The sequence below is a fragment of the Schistocerca cancellata genome, chromosome 1 (assembly GCF_023864275.1).
Source record: "Schistocerca cancellata isolate TAMUIC-IGC-003103 chromosome 1, iqSchCanc2.1, whole genome shotgun sequence".
NCBI lineage: Eukaryota > Metazoa > Arthropoda > Insecta > Orthoptera > Acrididae > Schistocerca > Schistocerca cancellata.
In genome coordinates this window covers 418,804,167-418,825,296 of record NC_064626.1, presented here as the reverse complement: position 1 = coordinate 418,825,296, position 21,130 = coordinate 418,804,167, and the positions used below count along the sequence as shown (strand labels likewise).

Sequence of the window (21,130 nt, the reverse complement as noted above, 5' to 3'; positions counted from 1 at the left end):
AAGCAAATATTTAAAGTAGCTCGATTCAGTTACGAATTTCTAGGGCTTGTTTTAAACATCATGTGTTACCAGTTAATACCGTCATTGTTGAGTTAGAATTAAAAATGCCGGGTCATGTTGTCACGGGCAATCACGCGCAGGATGCATGGTATTGCCCCATGGTGAACGCTGTTGCCCGATATGGCAATTTCTTTTAGTATTTTCGTGAATTATATTTTTAGAAGTGTGTGCCAAATTACAAGCTGTTTCTTTTTATTACAAATGGTGAGAAAAAGAGTCACGACTGAAAGAGGGAAAGGGTGGGCGGAATATGAAAAGAATTGCGCACTCCACGATGTTATAGAAAATGGAAACCCACTGACAGGAGCTGCAAGAGTGTGTGGAACATCTCATTCCATTTCAAGAGATAGGTTAAAAACTGGAGACCATTCTAAAGTAAGCTTAGGAAGAAAACCTACATTTTCTAAAGAACAAAATGACGCAGATAAACATGTGCTTTTGTTAGAAAAGACGTTTTATGGAATATCTTCAGTGGAATAGGAAGATTATTGCATGAATATGCCGCGGCAAATAATTATCGGTAAAATCTTAAAAAAATCATCCATAATAGCTGGAAAGAATTGGTTCAATGGGTTTCTTACAAGAAATCCACCAGTCTGTTTTCCGAAACCTGAAGCTACCAGTCTTAACAGGAGCTCGGCTTTTAACGCAAGTGAAGCTAAACTCTTTCCCTCGAACCTCATCGCTTTAATGGGCTTCTTTTATTTCGATGCCCCTAGAATTAATAATTCTGATGAAACGGGGATATCAATGCCTCAAAATCCAGGAAAAGTTTTAGTACCCAAAGGAGCTAAACAAGCTGGCTCAGCAAGAAGCTGGGAGCGTGGGTAGAGCATTGCGATGCGTTGTGCAGCGAGTGCTAGTGCGGCACATGTGCCTCCCACGTTTATTTGTCCTCAGCTTGCCCGCGAAAGGCAAAGGTCCCGAGCTCGAGTCTCGGTCCGACACACAGTTTTAATCTTCCAGTAAGTTTCATATCAGCGCACACTCCGCTACAGAGTGAAAATCTCATTCCATTTTCATACTACGTCTCTACCATTCCACTCTAGAATGGCGCATGGGAAAAAGGAACACCTAAATTTTCCCGTTAGAGCTCTGGTTTCTCTTTTTTATTATGATGACCATTTCTCCCTACATAGGTGGGTGTCAACAAAATATTTTCGCATTCGGAAGAGAAAGTTGGTGACTGAAATTTCGTAAATAGATCTCGCCGCAAAGAAAACCGCCTTTGTTTCAGTGACTGCCGCCCCAACACGCGTTCATATCAGTGACACTCTCACCTCTATTGTGGTAACGCTATCACCTCACTGCTCTCACAGACTACAACCTATAGAGGCGGCCTTTTTCAGCAGCTTGAAGGCTTTATTTAATGAAGGATATGACAATTTTATGCAGTCTATCCCCCAAGAAGACAAGAAGAAGGGACCGGTTGGTAGGACATGTTCTGAGGCATCAAGGGATCACAAATTTAGCATTGGAGGGCAGCGTGGAGGGTAAAAATCGTAGAGGGAGACCAAGAGATGAATACAATAAGCAGATTCAGAAGGATGTAGGTTGCAGTAAGTACTGGGAGATGAATAAGCTTGCACAGAATAGAGTAGCATGGAGAGCTGCATCAAACCAGTCTCAGGACTGAGGACAACAACAACAACAACAACAACAACATCCCCCACCAGAAAATAACACCCTATAACATTTGTTCTATCTTTAGCAAAGCCTTCACGAGGTTTGGAAATATTGAAAAGGGTATCTCTGGCTTCAGCAAAATAGGAATTTTTCCTCTAGACGACTTCATACTTTTGCACCCAGAAGAAGAGATAGCTTCAAGGCCTTCAGTTGTCGAGGATGGTGGCACTAAAAATGATGAAAGTAATGAGACACTTGTGCTTTGTTCTTCAAAGACAGCAGCTAGTGTCCTCGATGATACAGACAAAGGCTTACAAGTTCAGCCTGCAGATGGGCTATAGTTCAAAGATATTTCTCTATTTCCAGGCCATATTAAGTTGAAGAAAAGTAGTAGACAACAGCATTCCTCAATTTCCTCTCTGTGTCCTAACAAAGTTGGTTTAGAAGAGGCTGATGAGAGTAAAAAAGCAAAATTAAGATACAAAAGAAAGTGAATTATCTTTTGAAAATCAAATTTAAAGTCTAAGGGAAAAAGCAAGTTCAGAAGTTCGCATCAAAGATAAGACCTCTGCAATCTGGCAAAATGAAATATCGACGGAACATTTCTTTTGAATCTGCCTTAGATGATGATTTAGACCCACTCTGTAGAGACAATGAGATGGATGACACTGACCCTTGCGGAGAAACAATGGAGCATTTACTGACAACGTTTCCATTTGCATTCTCTGTGGAGTGTTTGGGAAAAACAGGCAGCTGTGGTTTAAATGTGTGATTTGCAGTGCATGGGTTCATTCAGAGTGTAATGGATGCGACACTGCAGAAAAGTATGTTTGTGACTACTGCCATTGAAATAAGCGCTGAATGTGAACAGAGAGAAGTTGAGTCCATTATGTTACAATGTTATTCTACCAGAAAAAGGGTTTTAGATTTTTTGCTCTCTGTCGGAACTTTAATAAGTTGGGCAATTTACATTTTTGAATTGTAAATAAATTCTTAAGTTCGAATTTTTTCAGTTGACATTTTGCCATTTTATGTGCTATACTGTATTATTCCCTACACTACACAGTATTTTTGTAACATAGCTGTAGAAATGTAAACAGATTAAATATACCGAATACGGGATCATGAACGTATAGGGAATGATTGCTTGACAAAATAAGATGTTCACCATTTCAGATGAACTCGAAAAATAAGAAAATATTTAAAAAATGGCTTAAGTGCACGATATTTTCCCGCTCTTCCCTACTCTGTTCTCAACATACTTTGCAATCAAATTTCCACCTATGCTGCTTAATGTACGTACAAAATTATATCGTTGTATGGCACATAGATTAGGAGATATGACGTCAAAAACTCTGAGCTGCTCGTAAAACCTGCCGCATCATACATGAGGTTTAAATTTATTATTTCTTTGCTACTAAGTTTATACGCAACATACGTCACTGACAGTATCCGCATAAGCCGCTGAATGTACCTACATGAATATATCGTTGAACGACGCATAGCTAAAGAGGTATGACGTGATATGTGGAAAATGGTGCATTGTGCAAGAAGTTTTAATACGTTTCTTCTTAATTCCTGACACAGTCGAGTCATCTTAAGGAAATCCCTGACATCCGGCATCGCTTTCGACAGCTTTCAACTGCGAAGTGCAAACGGCTGTAGGCGAAAAGGATAGCCATCTAAAAATCTATGGAGAGCCGTTGACGTTTACAAAATCGCGTTGCAGTCAAGGGAAGCAGCTGCGTGCAGCCTACAGATACTGTCAGGGATCATGTCTCTTAATTTGGATACTGTACTTTTACATTTGTACATTATACATATTTCTTTGTACGACTTGTAACGCAGCAAGTTATTACGAGATGACATTCAATGCAATAAGGCACGCACCCGTCTAGTACGGTGGCTACAGGATGACTATATGGGTCTTCTTCTTCTTTGTTTTTTTTCGCTTTGCCCACAACCTAGCTGACGCTGCCTGCCCTGAGAACTGCACAGCGAAACATTCAGTAGATGCGAAGATTAATACCCTCTACTAATTTGAATAATCCATATTAGTTATTATCCGATTTTGTTCAAATTTGGTACACAGCCGTTTGTTATTAATGGAATGATGCTGTCAAAATTTTAGATTTTAGTCCTAAAACGCACGCTTCTTTTTTAAAACCAAGTTCGGAACAATAACAGATTGACTTTCATTATTATTTGAAGCCATTCCAAGGTTATCAGTGCATAAAAATCAATTAATTGGAATTTTCTTTTAAAAATGTAGTCACTGGGCATTACGTAGTACATAAATCAGTCAAAATTATTATTTGATTATATTTTTCCGTGTGAGTGTTTGACAATGATTGAGAGAGTGTATGTGGGGCAATCGCTAAAATTTAATATCTCATTTTTCGTAAAACCTTGTACAAACGAACTGTGGGAAACTTACGTTCCAACCACGCTTCAGGTGACGTATGTCGGTGTGTACTTGCTTTTGTATAAAAGCAGCCAAATTGAAGTTAGAGGCGAAATAAGTTTATTTATCAATTTGAAGAATATTTCGCGCTTCGTTCATTTTGGTTAAACAAAGCACAAGAATTCGAAGTTTTGCTGACATTAATAGCTATCAAATTAGTGATCGGATAAGGCAAGATTTGCAGCGAGAATGATCTGGGAGGAACGTTCTGATTGGTCATTTAGATCAACAGCCAATCAGAATTAAGCTGTTCCCGCGCGAATAGAGAAATAGGCAAATAGGAGAGTACCTCGAGAGGAGTTGCTTGCCGGCCGGTCTACGGATAACACGATGTCAGATCGCTCCTTAAGAATACTCTGTAAGATGAGGAAATAGTTAGTTAATTTCGGTTCGAACATATCGTGACTGAAACGACTGGAGTTACGAACATTTTAATGAAAGTTTGGTGTTTCTAAATTAAATAGTTTGAGAGATATGAGCGTGTGAACTTTCTGGTAGTAGTAACAACTCCGCGTGGCGTGTTTCCTGCTCTGTACGGAATATTTTGGCGAGCACCTCTTACGAAGAAGACCACTGAAACGACCGAATGTTCAACTCGCGATTAGTTGTTGGTCTGTGACTGGTAGAACGCTGAAAATTAATCGGGTGGGACTTAGTAAAATTCTGGCTGCTTTTCGAGTGAATATTTGTCATACAGACAGTGAACTTTGAATGATAACGTTTTACCATATTAAATATGGACTTGATAGCCATTTCATGTGCTTCAATGCGAATAAAAAGTAGAGTTAATCTAATTTTAAACGCTTTTCTGCAAGATCGCGAACGCCCGATTTTTTAATCATGAACTTTCAGGAACTGAACAGAGTTACGCGGCCTCTGTGGAGTAGGTATTAGGTGGTGGTTTCATCAACGCTGCTTTACACTGCCAAGCACGTATCTGCTACCACAGAGTGAAGGGACATCGGCAAGAATCCTATCGAAGAAGGTGGACTGAACGAAAACGACCGACCCCGCCCCGCCGCAGACTGTTTCATAATTTTAAAGGCGTTGTCACGAATACATGAAAATGAAATTGTTTCGATACTTCACTACAAATATGTTTTTGTTTCCATTTCTAATAGAAAATTGGCAAAATGAATACTCAGGCAGTGCCGGGTTTGTCAGACAGTAAAAAATAAAAACGTAACTTAGTGATCAATATGTCTGACTACCACAGATCCAGGTTCGATCCCCGCTGCTCATTTGCGGCAGCGGCCAGCTACACATAATATGAGTGGTAGACAGCTTCCACAGCAGTTATAAGTTAGTTTCCTTCACAACAAGAGGAATAGTTCGGATTCCTTTCACTTAGTGCACATAAATTTGAATTCCACCTTCTACCTTCTTTTGGTCAACAGCGAGATACAATAAGCCGAGGAGGAGACATTAATGCTATATAGAGCTACAAAATTCTGATATGTCATTAAGTGTCCGGTGCGTCACAACGTTACGAAGAAAATAATGATCGGGCAGACACGTTTACACGTGTACCCACATTTCTACCAGTACTTCCGTAGTATTGAGCAACAGTAAGCACCGGGAAGATTGCATTTACTTTTTTAATTCACCGCTGTCCACATAACCGATACTCTATATTAAGTGATCCAGTTTTTTCTTCGCTCCACATAATTTAGCGTGCCCAAGCTGCGTTCACTTTCTTATTAGTTCCTATATAATACGGCATACTTCCGGTTCCGTAACATTACTCACTTCATTTGTAAATATCTTCCGTGTCAGTGTATACGACGGTGGACGACCGACTAAATATGGCTGATCTATCCACACGTCATACCACTATGATGTAACAGAAATATACCGCACAAATCACAGGACACATTCCTCACATGGCCGGTCGGAGTGGCCGAGCGATTCTAGGCGCTACAGTCTGGCACCGCGCGACCGCTACGGTCGCAGGTTCGAATCCTGCCTCGGGAATGTATGTGTGTGATGTCCTTAGGCTAGTTAGGTTTAAGTAGTTCTAAGTTATAGGGGGCTGATGACCTCAGAAATTAAGTCCCATAGTGCTCAGAGCCATTTGAACCATTTCTCACATGCAGACGAAGAAATTGTTACATGAACGTGGGTCTGGAAACGTTTTGTTTCCATGTCACGACTCATTTTCTCCATCGAGTTCAACGGGTTCAGATTGTAAGTTTTCACAGTCGTCATGTACGGGCAGCCGTCAATTTTCACGCAACTGTTAAAGCAAGTCATCAAAGACTTTCTGTCAATGTTTGGGTCGGCATTGTTGGTGACTGGTAGAGCCTCACCATCTTCCACCCAGATTCAACGGATAAAGTTATCATAATTGAGAAGGGAATGTTCTACCTAATCTGTCAGCAGGCGGGCCTTTAGCTGTGCGACAAAACTTGGACTTCATGCATGATGGAGCATCTCTCCATTTTAGTGTTAATGTCTGACGGCTTCTAAATAACAGATCCTGTGACAGATGGGTAAGTAGGTAGAGGTGGGCCAATTTCTTGGCCTCCACGCCCTCCGAACCTAAACCAACTGGGCTTTTCTTCGCGGGGGCATTTGAAAGCTGCTGTGTATGGGCCGGGCCCTCAGTACAAGATGTTCAGAGTCTCCGTGCCCGTATTATGAAAGGCTGCGAAGCCATACGCAGTACTTCCGGGATACAACAGCGCATCCGAGATATACTAAGAGGGCGGGTTTATGCGTGTATCAGTGTCCACGGGAAGCATATTGAACATCTCCACTGAGCAAGAGTTGCATGTGGGTTGCTGATGTGTTCTATTCGTGAGTGTTTTCCACGATTAATGAGTTGGTGAAAATGAGTTGTAACTTGGAAACCAAGGGTTTTCAGATCCATGTTCATATAATGTCTTCGTCTACGTCTGAGAATGTGTCTTGCAATTCGTGCCATACGTTTTTTGCCACACCTTGCATATAGATTTATATTTACCACTGCAACTGAAGAGTTGACAACAGCTTCCAAATAGCTTTAATGTACAGGGGTTGGACAAAAATGTGGAAACACAGCGAGAAATGCATTCTTGAACACAAATGCAGGTGCCAGCCGTGCCTACAGGTCGTGTTGCTGTATCTGACCACGAACGGCACCCACGCAATGTCCTCAACACGTTGTAAGAGTCAGTGGTAGTCAGAGCAGTGTTGTGTGTGGCTGTGTGTGCATCACATCGGGGCTAAGTGAATTCGAACGTGAGCAAAGTGTTGGTACTAGTATGTTAGGTGCTTCCGTAATCATGTAGCCAAAGTGTTTGGTGTTTCAGTATGCGCCGTATGGAAGATTTATACCGCATACAGAGAAAGCGGGAATACGTCCGCTAAGTCACAATGCGGAGCGAAGTGCGAATTGAGTGATCGTGGCAGACGATTGTTGGACAGGATTGTGACGAAATTTAAGATGGCAGTTCAAAATATCACTGCAGGTCTAAATGTCGCACTCGCGAATGCTGTCAGCACCAAAACAACTCGAAGGGAACTCCAGAAGCAGGGAATCGCAGAGCGAGCAATCAGTGATACAAATGTCCGTAACAAGAAAACGTGGATCCGCAGCCATAAAACCTGTGCTATGGAACAATGGAAGAAAGTAATTTGGTCGGGTGAGCCTTGTTTCACACTCTTCTCAAGTTCTGGCCGAGTATACGTCCCAAGACTGAAACATGGCGGATATTGGGTGATGATTTGGGCAGCCGTATCGTGGTATTCCATGGGTTCTATCGTTGCTCTACGCCAGGGGCGGGCAAAAGTTGCACGCGGCTCGTGAGCGCACAGCGCTGCACGTGTGCTGCTCGCGTGCAATCGTCGAATGGGGCAGTGGCGACAGCCGGCAGGTTGCGGCAGTGTAGTACAAGGCTAAGCCGCTGACGTTGATGCGAAGCGACTACTACGTAGTGAACGTTGTATTTCAAGAACCGGAAAATGCAGAGTGAATCAAAGAAACGGAGACCTGGAGATTTGCTATCTTTTAAAAAGTAATGGGAGAATCATTTTTTCTTTGTGCAAAAACCTGAAAATTCTAAATGTTTAATGTGGGCAGTATTCTCGCTGGTCAGCGGAAGTTTAGTATTGAAGGCCATTATAATAAATTTCACAAGGACGAGTACAATTTATTTTCGGATTCTGAGCGGATGGAGAAATTGACTGAGCTTAAGAAGACCAACCTGACGATATTAGATGCATCTGTCCTAGTTGCAGTTGTTACGAGAGATCTGCGACTTTCTCTCGTCATGTCTCTCATCTAACTGATTTAATATTTTATGGAGCACTGTTTTCAATTTTTCAGGACGACAACAATAATAGCCCAGCGGTACGTGCAAGCTATAAAATTGCGCTTAATATAGTGAGAGCTGGAAAACCATTTGCTGCATTAATAAGTCTCGGTTAAGAGCAAACATAAGTGATGAAAATTTACGTTAACTGTTTGCGTTTGTCTGTATGCAGAAATTTTGTTCCAGATATTAAACGTATTGTAAACTCCACCTGTGATAATTAAATAAAACGTATCGTAGTTAATAGGTACTCTTTCAAACCATGATTTATTTCAAGCACTCCTGCTAACGTTATTCCATCATTCAATAAAGCAAGCTAGAAAAACAAAACGCATTACAGAGGAAGGAGTGGACAGAAGGTATGGTGGGGAGGGGGGTAAGCGGGTGGCAGACTTGCCCCTGTGTGCACGCAAAACACCTGTTAACTGCACGCGTGCAAGTGCACCGCACACGTGCAGGATTCCTGCCCGCCCCTGCTCTACGCTGTCGCATTACCCTCCAGGATTATCTGCATCTACATGGATACTCTGAAAATCAGATTTAAGTGCCTGGCAGAGGGTTCGTCGAACCACCTTCACCTATTATTCCAATGTCGTACACAGCCGGCCGGTGTTGGCCGAGCGGTTCTAGGCGCTACAGTCTGCAACCGCGCGACCGCTACGGCCGCAGGTTCGAATCCTGCCTCGGGCATGGATGTGTGTGATGTCCTTAGGTTAGTTAGGTTTAAGTAGTTCTAAATTCTAGGGGACTGATGACCACAGATGTTAAGTCCCATAGTGCTCAGAGCCATTTGAACCAATGTCGTACAGTGTGCGGTAAAAACGAACACCTATATCTTTCCGTGCGAGCTCTGATTTCCCTAATTTTATTACGATGATCGTTTCTCACTATGTAGGTCAATGTCAACAAAACATTTTCGCTTTCGGAGAAGAAAACTGGTGGTTGAAATTTCGTGAGAAGATTGTGTCGCAACGAAAAACGCTATTGTTTTAATGATGTCCTCCCCAAATCCTGTATTATTTCATTGACACTCTCTCCCCTATTTCGCGATAATACAAAACGTGATGCCCTTCTTTGAGCTTTCTCGATGTACTCCGTCAATCCCGTCTGGTAAGGATCTTAAACGGCGCAGCATTATCCTAAAAGAGGACGCACAAGCGCAGCATAGGCAGTCACTTCAGTAGATCTGTTACATTATTTGAGTGTGCTGCCAATAAAACGCAGTCTTTGGTTAGCCTTCCCCACAACACTTTCTGTGCGTTCCTTCCAATTTAAGTTGTTCGTAATTGCAATTCCTAGGTATTTAGTTCAATTTACGGCCTTGTTTGGTGATCCGATCCACCCGGTGGCACAGTGTTTGTTCCCGAATGGTGACGGTTTGTTCCAAAACGACAGACCCCTATTCGCACAGCTTACATCGCCCAGGGTTGGTTTTGTGAGCACGAGGACCAAATGACGCATGTCCCCTGGCTGCCGCCGTCAGCAGACCTAAACATTATTGAACCTTTGTGGTCTACTTTGGAGAGAAGTGTGCGTCATAGCTGTCCACCACCATCGTCTTTACATGGACTCGCCACTATTTTGCAGGAAGAATAGTGTAAGACTCCCTTTAAAACCACACAGGACCCGTAGTTACCCATCCTGAGCCCACTGGAAGTTGTTTTCAATGCCGATGCATTTCCTACACCGTATTAGGCACATTAACATCTTGTGTTTTCGGCGTTTCACTTTTTTTGTCCAAGCCCCGTATTGTACAGCACTTAACCTTTAAAACTAAAATTATTTACGCATGCTACACGAAAGTCAGTCTCATGTATCTCAACAACAAAAACAGTAGAAAATGCCGAACACTGCTTATGGTAGTCTGTAATGCACATTCCTTCGCCGGCCGGAGTGGCCGTGCGGTTCTAGGCGCTACAGTCTGGAACCGAGCGACCGCTACGGTCGCAGGTTCGAATCCTGCCTCGGGCATGGATGTGTGTCATGTCTTTAGGTTAGTTAGGTTTAATTAGTTCTAAGTTCTAGGCGACTGATGACCTCAGAAGTTAAGTCGCATAGTGCTCAGAGCCATTTGAACCACATTCTTTCATGTGAATCTAAAATCGGTCAGGACGACGGTTCAATCCCGCGTCCGGCCATCCTGATTTAGGTTTTCCGTGATTTCCCTAAATCGCTCCAGGCAAATGCCGAGATGGTTCCTTTCAAAGGGCACGGCCGACTTCCTTCCCCGACCTTCCCTAATCCGATGATACCGATGACCTCGCTGTCTAGTCTCCTTCCCCAAAAAAACTCAACCCAACCCTAAAATCGGTCACTAGGTTGAAACACCAACTATGAAACATCATGTGTTCCTAGTGATGCTATCCTCAAAGTTGAAGACTCTCAGGGCGAATGTGTTTGCCCCTTAAGCAAGTCAAAAAATACTAATTTACTACTTGAAATGAACTAGACAGCTACAGTAATGGTAAATTTTTTATATTGATTTGAGAGAGTTTATAGAAATAGTAAAGTGTTCCAGAATAACCGTGTGCATAAAACAAAAAGTTCACGATACCAAGCGTCTTTCTTTTCATAATATGCATATACTTCTAAGGCAAAGTATAGCAGTTAGTGGACGACAATACATACGGAATTTGTAACGTAAAATTTTCACCAAAATGAATTAATGCTGGAAGTTAATGTTACTAAAAATAATACCCACAGCCCGAAAAAACTGAATCCCGTGGCTTAAGAAGACGGTAGTAGGAACATAACAGTAACGAAGCTAACATGCATCACGGGTACAGTGTGTGTTTGTGGTTTATGTGCGCTCAACGGCGAGGCTGTCGCCACCACGTCACGGCGACACATGCACCACAGACTGTCCCACCACCAAGTGAACCTGGCCAGTCGCCGAAATAAATTTGTAGTCTCAACATCAGTCGCTGGACCAAACAACAGCCTTACCGCAGTGCAAAATTTTTACGTGTACCATGTAGCGAAGCAAAACTTGTAAATACTCACGAACTGGGCCACAGGACGAAAAACGGTGCTTAAAATCGTAGCTTTCCCATTAAAATTCCAAATGATGAATTTAAATTTCATGAGACACTCGCTTATTGTTAGGTACTATTTTTTTCAAATAAAAGTAATTACAAGTAAGGACAGGAAAGATATCCTGTGCACTGCCTTGACGTGTCAATTTACATCCGTTAAGCACATTGAAAACTTGCCACCATGGATTTTCTGTCTGTTTTTTTAATTTTGCAAAGCATCTCACTGACAAGTACACAACAAAGCGCCGGCGTGGTACCAATTATTTAACTCCAATATCAAATCAAACCAGCCAGCTTTTGATAAATTTTGTAAATTTCGGAAGCTTCGAGAACAGTATCATAGAAGACTGTTTTCTTTTTTTTATCTTACACACACACACACACACACACACACACACACACACACACACCACCCTCCTCCCCCTCTCACCCCTCCACACACACACACACACACACGCCCTCTCTTCATAACCCATACGCCCTTCTGGCCATGAACGTGGGACGAAGCAGTACCGCAACCACACAAATAATCAGTAAGTCTCTTACAATCTATAGCTGTTCATGCGACTAATGAATTACAAATGTCTGCTGTATGCCTCACAACTGCTGGAAGGCTGAACTATTCACTGAAGAAAGGAAGAACCATTCAACGTCCCATCGATCACGGAATAGATTTATTGCACAATCTAACACGAATCACTAATCTCTAAGTTTGCCACACCGGATTTCGTCAGACAATCGCCATATTTCCCCAACTATTACCCTTTAAATAACATTTAGTGTGAAACCAGCAAACCCCTACTTATTTAGGGAGTCGAACTCCCATGGATAAAACAGCTTGAAACGTCCGATTACTTTACAAATGAGTTAATGTGTTGAATATTTAACGTTTACCATATAAGCGAGAAAAATTTGGAAAAGATTTAAAATCATATCTGAGGGCCATTGGAAACTGCTAAATGCACTCATTATAAAACACTGAGCGAGTATAATCCCCGTAATTTGAGCTCTGTTTCAAGCAAAAGGTAGATCTTCACGCATCTCAGTGTTTATGACGTCATTTCTCTTGAGATATGTGTCGTACAACTATATAATTTTGCGGGGAAATTAAGTAGTACATGTGGATACTGTCCGCAATATGTGATACGAATAGAGCTAGTAGCAGAATACGTCTTGCTTGGTGCTGAAGCTTTACTGCGTGAACAGCGAAAATGCAGTAAGCCAGAAGCCTTTTTTTCCTTTTTTGTCATTTAATTGGGGGGGGGGGGCGGTGTCACCGAGAAAACGTTTCTTGACGGGTTGACATTATGTGTAAAATTTGTCGCTAAGTACTCTCATTCTCAAATACGGGACGAATATAGTAAGGTTAGCTTGTAAGCCCTGACGAAGGTCTGTTCCTAAAGACTGGAAAGTAGCACAGTTCACACCAATATTGAAGAAAGGAAATAGGAGTAACCCATTGACTTACAGACCCATATCACTGACCTCAATTTGCAGTAGAATATTGAAGCATATACTGTACTCGAACATTATGAATCACCTTGAAGAAAAAGACTTATTGATACATAACCAATACGGATCAGAAAATATCGTTCTTGTGCAATGCAGCTAGCTCTTATTTCTCAAGAAGTAATGAATGCTGTCGACAAGGGATCTCAGATCGAGTCCATACTCCAGATTTCCGGAAGGTTTTTGGTACCGTTCCTCACAAGCGACTATTAATCAAATTGCGTGCATATGGAGTATCGTCTCAGTTGTGTGACTGGTTTCGTGATTTCCTCTCAGAGAGGTCATAGTTCGTAGTGATAGACGATAAATCATCGAGTAGAACAGAAGTGATACCTGGCGTTCCGCAAGGTAGTGTCATAGGCCCTATGCTTTTCCTGATTTACATAAATGATCTAGGTGATAATCTTAGCAGCCCCCTTAGATTGTCTGCAGATGACTCTGTAATTTACCGTCTAGTAAAATCATTAGACGATCAATTCCAATTACAAAATGGTCTAGAGAGAATTTCTGTATGGTGCGCAAAGTGGCAATTAGCACTAAACAAAGAAAAGTGCGACGTCATCTACATGGGTACTAAAAGAAATCCAATAAATTTTGGGTATACGATAAATCGCACAAATCTAAGGGCTGTCAATTCCACTAAATACCTAGGAATTACAATTACGAGCAACTTAAATTGGGAAGACCACGTAGATAATATTGTGGGGAAGGCGAAACAAAGACTGCGCTTTGTTGGCAGAACACTTAGAAGATGTGACAAACCTACTAAAGAGACAGCCTACATTACACTTGTCCGTCCTCTACTGGAATATTGCTGCACGGTGTGGGGTCCTTACCAGGTAGGATTGACGGAGGACATCGAAAAACTGCAAATAAGGCCAGCTCGTTCCGTGTTATCGCTCAATAGGGGTGAGAGTGTCACTGATACGATACGCGAGTTGGGGTGGCTGTCACTCTTTGCGGCGAGATCTATTTACGAAATTTCAATCACCAACTTTCTCTTCCGAATGCGAAAATAATTTGTTGACACACACCTACGCAGGAAGAAATGATCATCATACTAAAATTAGAAAAATCAGAGCTCGAACGGAAAGATTTAGGTCTTCCTTTTTCCGACGCGCCACTGGAGAGTGGAATGGTAGAGAAGTAGTATGAAAATGTTTCGATGAACCCTCTGCCAGGCACTTAGATGTGAATTGCAGAGCAACTGTGTAGATGTAGATGTCCATGTAGTGACGCTAATTCAAGATGTACAGGGTGGTCCATTGATAGTGACCGGGCTAAATATTTCACGAAATAAGCATCAAACGAAAAAACTAAAAAGAACGAAACTCGTCTAGCTTGAAGGGGGAAACCAGATGGCGCTATGGTTGGCCCGCTAGATGGAGCTGCCATAGGTCAAACGGATATCAGCTGCGTTTTTTTTTTAAATAGGAACCCCCATTTTATATTACATATTCGTGTAGTACGTAAAGAAATATGAATGTTTTAGGTGGACCACTTATTCGCTTTTTGATAGATGGCGCTGTAATAGTCACAAACATATGGCTCACAATTTCAGACGAACAGTTGGTAACAGGTAGGTTTTTTAAATTGAAATACAGAACGTAGGTACGTTTGAATATTTTATTTCGGTTGTTCCAAAGTGATACATGTACGTTTGTGAACTTATCATTTCTGAGAACACATGCTGTTACAGCGTGATTTCCTGTAAATACCAAATTAATGCAATAAATGCTCAAACTGTTGTCCGTCAACCTCAATGCATTTGACAATACGTGTAACAACATTCCTCTCAACAGCGAGTAGTTCGCCTTCCGTAATGTTCGCACATGCATTGACAATGCGCTGACACATGTTATCAGGCGTTGTCGGTGGATCACGATAGCAAATATCCTTCAACTTTCCCCACAGAAAGAAATCCGGGGACGTCAGATCCGGTGAACGTGCGGGCCATGGTATGGTGCTTCGACGACCAATCCACCTGTCATGAAATATGCTATTCAATACCGCTTCAACCACACGCGTGCTATGTGCCGGACGTCCATCATGTTGAAAGTACATCGCCATTCTGGCATGTCGTGAAACATCTTGTAGTAACATCGGTAGAAGATTACGTAGGAAATCAGCATACATTGCACCGTGTAGATTGCCATCGATAAAATGGGGGCCAGTTATCCTTTCTCCCATAATGCCGCACCATACATTAACCCGCCAAGGTCGCTGATGTTCCACTTGTCTAAGCCATAGTGGATTTTCCGTTGCGCAATAGTGCATATTATGCCAGTTTACGTTACCGCTGTTGGTGAATGACGCTTCGTCGCTGAATACAACGTGTGCAAAAAATCTGTCATCGTCCCGTAATTTCTCTTGTGGCCAGTGGCAGAACTGTACACGACGTTGATAGTCGTCGCCATGCAATTCTTGGTACATAGAAATATGGTACGGGTGCGATCGATGTTGATGTAGCATTCTCAACACAGACGTTTTTGAGATTCCCGCTTCTCGTGCAATTTGTCTGCTACTGATGTGCGGATTAGCCGCGACAGCAGCTAAAACAGCTACTTGGGCATCATCATTCGTTGCAGGTCTTGGTTGACGTTTCACATTTGGCTGAACACTTCCTGTTTCCTTAAATAACGTAACTATCCAGCGAACGGTCCGGACACTTCGATGATGTCGTCCAGGATACCGAGCAGCATAGATAGCACACGCCCGTTGGGCATTTTGATCACGATAGCAATATATAAATACGATATCGACCTTTTCGGCAATAGGTAAACGGTCCATTTTAACACGGGTAATGTATCACGAAGCAAATACCGTCCGCACTGGCGGAATGTTACGTGATACCACGTACTTATACGTTTGTGAGTATTACAGCGCCATCTATCACAAAGCGAAAAAAGTGATCCAACTAAAACATTCATATTTCTGTACGTACTACACGAATATGTAATAGAAAATGGGGGTTCCTATTTTAAAAAAAACGCAGTTGATGTGCGTTTGACCTATGGCATCGCCATCTAGCGGGCCAACCATAGCGCCATCTGGTTTCCCCCTTCAAGCTAGACGAGTTTCGTTCTTTGTAGTTTTTTCGTTTGATGCTTATTTCGTGAGATATTTGGCCCGGTCACTATCAATGGACCGCCCTGTATACACAGTTTCTGATTGTGATATCTAACTGATTTCGTTAAATATTTAATTTTAGATTGTACCTCGTAATGAGTAGATTATGAAAGCATTTAAAATTTTTAAATTTCGTAAATAATTATATCAAATACCGAAAGCAAAATTTTAGTTGCTCCTGGAAGCCGATAGGTAGGAACCTACAACTGGAATTGTGTCCCATGAAGCGGGCTGGCTGTTTACTAAAAGAGCCACACTTTTATCTGTTACAGTCCTAGCAATATATCTGTTAATGGTATCGAAGTCTGCTGTCGGCCCTACTCGCTACGGACCTCAAACAATGAAGCAGTACTACTCCCAGACAGGTCAAACTTGACAGACGCTCTGTACTGCAGACAAGTTTACGTTTTTCGTTAACTATCCCTGCAACTGTTTAACTTGTTCGCTTAGTTTTGTACGATAATACCCTGACTGAATACACTGAGGTGAAAAAATGATGGGATACTTCCTAACATAGTGTTGGAACTCCTTCTGCCCAACGTAGTGCACCGACTCGGCATGGACTCAACATGTCGTTGAAAGTCCTGTGCAGAAATATTCAGCCATGCTGAGTCTATAGCCGTCCACAATTGTGAAAGTTTTGCCATGTAGGGTTCTGTGTACGAACTGACCTCTCGATTATGTCCCATAAATTTTCGATGAGATTCGTGTCAGACGATGAAGGTTCAAATGGCTCTGAGCACTATGGGACTTAACATCTCAGGTCATCAGTCCCCTAGAACTTAGAACTACTTAAACCTAACTAATCTAAGGACATCACACACATCCATGCCCGAGGCAGAATTCGAACCTGCGACCGTAGCGGTCGCGCTGTTCGATACTGAAGCGCCTAGAACCGCTCGGCCACCAGCAGCCGGCTCAGACGATGAAGTTGGCCAATTCATTCGCTCGAATTATCCAGAATGTTCTTCAAGCCAATCGCGAGCAATTGTCGTCCGGTCACATGTTTGGGAACATAAAGTCCATGAATAGCTGCAGATCGTCTCTAAGTAGCTGAAAATAAGCATTTCCAAAGAGTGCTAGGTTCAGTTGGACCAGAGGGCCCAGTCCATTTAATGTAAACACAGCCCACACAATTATGGAGCCACCACCGTCTTGCACAGTGCCTTGTTGACAACTTGGGCCCATGGCTTCGTGCGGTATGCACCAAACTCGAACCATACCATCAGCTCTTACCAACTGAAATTGGGACTCAGGTTGGTTGGTTTGGGGAAGGAGACCAGACAGCGTGGTCATCGGTCTCATCGGATTAGGGAAGGAGTGGGAAGGAAGTCGGCCGTGCCCTTTCAGAGGAACCATCCCGGCATTTGCCTGGAGTGATTTAGGGAAAACCTAAATCAGGATGGCCGGACGCGGGATTGAACCGTCGTCCTCCCGAATGCGAGTCCAGTGTCTAACCACTGCGCCACCCCGCTCGGTAATCGGGACTCATCTCACCAGGCCACGATTTTCTAGTCGTCTAGGGTCCAACGGATATGGCCACGAGCCCAGGAGAGGCGCTGCAGGCGATGTCGTGCTGTCAGCAATGACACTCACGTCGGTCGTCTGCTGTCATAGCTGTGAGCGCCAAATTTCGCCACACTGGCCTAACGGTTACGTTTGTCGTACATCCCACACTAATTTCTGCCGTTATTTCACGCAGTTACGCACTGACAACTATTCGCAAACACCTCTGCTCTCGGTCGTTCAGTGAGGGCCACTGCGTTGTCCGTGATGAGACAGATCATATAGTGAGATGACGAATCATGGGATGCCGATGTGTTCATAATTTGGTATTCTCGGCACACTCTTGGCACTACGGGTCTCGGAATAGTGAATTCGCTAACGATTTCGGAAATGGAATGCCCCATACTTCTAGCTCCGACTACCATTCCGCGTTCAAAGTCTGTTAATTCCCGTCGAGCGTCCGTAATCACGTCGGAGGGTCCGTAATCACGTCCGACATCTTTTCACATGAATTGCCTGAGTAGAAATGACAGCTCCGCCAATGCACTGCTCTTTTATACCTTGTCTACGCGATACTACCGCCATCTGTATACGTACACATCGTCATCCCATGACTCGCCATCTCACTATATTATCTGTCTCATTGTGAACAAAATGATATTTCGTGAATTACAACAATTAGTTCACCATTCTTGTTGCCAAGGAACTTTTCTCAGAGAAATTGTTACTGTAGTTAAGAAGCTTATCGTAAGGGCATCAAAGACATCAGCTTCAGTATCTGTTGCTTGATTGTTTTCTCCTTCGGCTAATATTATGCAAATGCTGTGATAATAATGACAGCAAAAACTAGAACTCTCTCTACCAGATTTTTTAGAGGCAATTAATTATTTTACTCCGTGCGAGAACATTTGGAGGAGTGGTTGATTCTGACATTATAGAGCTCTCTTCGAAATTCTGTTGGCCACACAGAAGTAACTTGTCACGTAAAACGAAGTCTGTTCGAGTGTGCGTTTCCACAACTGTAATATAAATCGTATGTTCATTTATAAAGAACATACACTCCATAATACAATACAGATAAAATATTCTTAAAATCGCGCTGCACAGCTTTCAGAAACGACATTTTCCTGTAGGGAACCACCACAAGCTGCTAATTTTATTTCTTGTTTTTATTATTCTGTAACAGCGAAAACTTGAAAAGTTCTGCCAGGTTGAAACTTAGTTCTAGAATAATGAAAATTTTAAAAATAAAATTAGTGGCTTGTCGTGGGTTTTTATAACACAAAACAATGCAGGTAGTTTTTCCATTATACATTTAGACTTTTACTTAAAGAGCATTTTCATTGGTCACTGTGAATTATTGCACGATTTTTATTTAATTTTATTTTTTCAAAACTTCGAATACGGACTGAGGATAGGTCACATTTTAATTTCTTACGTATAAGATGCTAGCGCACTTAGTGCTAATTTTCTTTTTATATGACGTGACTGCTTTCTAAGTAATCATAGGTTCAAAGTTATGACTGCAGTTTCATGCGTTTTATCTTGACAAACGAGCGAATTAATGGACCGAATCTACATTTACGTCTACATTTATACTCCGCAAGCCACCCAACGGTGTGTGGCGGAGGGCACTTTACGTGCCACTGTCATAAGTGGTTAGACGTTTAATACAAAAGAAAGACAGTGTACAATGAATAAAACTGATGGTAACACAGAAAATAGCAGTTTCATAGTGGAAATGCTAGAAAGTGTAACGCAAACTTGCTTTTCAACCTGTGGGAACAGTGCACAAAATAAATTAAGACAGCATATTTCTTAAACCATAAGAAAATCTTTCTTTTTGAAAAATCTTACGAGTGTCTAGCTCGCGTGCATAAACAGACATTAAATATTAGGACTAGTTTCAGTTGTCAGCGCAACTTCCTCAGATCACGTTCGTATCGAGATGCAAGTTGAACAAAAACTGGACGTATCATTACTAACCATATCATGCAATAACTCGCAGTTGTATAAAAGGCCAGTTCAATGAAAATTTCTTGGGTTGTCAGCACAACAGAAATGAGATTGGTTCTACACCATGGGTAACAAAATGGTAGTCAAGCGCAAAACATAAAAAGATCGTCGTTACACCATGGAACTCGTCGAAAGCAAAATAACATTATTGAGTGTCCAATAAAACTAACATGAGTGTCAGTCATTCATAGCCACGACATAATTTTTTTTTAATTTTAGGAAATTACGTAAGATGTCTTTGTCCTTCCTTGAAAAGTCAGTCATTACTGGAACTGCATAATCGCCAGGACATGCAAAAAGAAAGTTCATCGTAAGTATGGCCTCAATTTACGTGGAAGTCAAGGGCTAAACTGGGTTAAAATTAGAAATAATCCTTTTAAAACCAAAAATGATGTAGAATTCTGGGAAGGTCGCTGAAGATTCTTCTTAAATACGAGGCGAAACCATTTTTCCACATTTCTAAAAAGCGTAAGGTATTTTGTTTATTATTTACAGCTAACGGTTATAACTGTAAAGCAAGAACGTGAGGACGTTCAATCGTTGCGAAGACTAGTGGCGGGTGGTGTGGCGTGAAGCGCTCAGCGGCGACCCACTGGCTGGAGCGGCGCGGCGCTGCGCGGCACCCACCTGTGTGAGCGCCTGGCTGGGGCGCAGCGACGCCGGGACTGCCGTCGCTGGGCGTCGCGTCGCCAGCGGCGCCGCTTCCCCCCACCCCTGCTGCTCTTCCCCCCCCTCCCCCCTGGCTCGCTGACCCACGCCATCGCGGCCGCCATTGGCCCGCGCCGTAACCCGTAACGTGCGCTGCTCCCTTCTGGAAACGCCGGCCACCGTCCCCTCCCACTGCTTTGAATTTTTGCACCTGCAGCGCGAAACGTGGCCAAGGTTGACAACTACATTGACGAGCCAAAACATTATGACCAACTGCTTATTACCGTGTTAGTCCCGCTTTTGCAATCCAGTACAGCAGCCGTGCTCCGTGGTATGGATTTGACAGGCCCTTGGTAGGTTTCCAGAGGCATGTAGCACCAGAAGTCTACACACAGACCACGAAACGTACGTAAATTAATGGCCAGCGGTACCTAGACGCTGAACTGGATCCGGATAGTAACTCAGATGTCTTCCATCAGACTTAGATTAGGCGAATTTTGCGCCAAGTTTTCATCGAGAGTTCGCAACCATGCTCTCTACAACACTGCTGAAATGCTAAGGCTCGTCTAGTAGCAGTGAGTGTCAGCGAAATGAAATGGAAAGCAGATAACGATCTCTGTTCAGATGAGTATCGGAAAATATCACCAGCACCAGAAAACGGTATAATGGGACTAGGATTCGTTGTGAATAGGAAAGTGGAGCATAGAAATTTAGAAATTTTTGGTGAGGTCTTATGGGACCAAACTGCTGTCATCGGACCCTAAGCTTACACACAATTTAATCTAACTTAAACTAACTTACGCTAAGGACGACACGCTCACTCGTGTCCGAGGGAGGAGTCG

The 21,130-nt window shown here is 42.7% G+C and overlaps 1 protein-coding gene across 1 annotated transcript in view; it reads right to left on the bottom strand.

The window, feature by feature from the left end:
* The window catches only part of LOC126161568 (kinesin-like protein KIF12), a 605,396-nt gene extending 585,104 nt beyond the window's left edge, over nt 1–20,292 (bottom strand). Inside the window, exon 1 of the mRNA XM_049917513.1 lies at nt 20,268–20,292. The gene's annotated coding sequence lies outside the window, so the exon portion shown is untranslated. The remainder of the gene's footprint in view (nt 1–20,267) is intronic.
* Nucleotides 20,293–21,130: the final 838 nt, after the last annotated feature.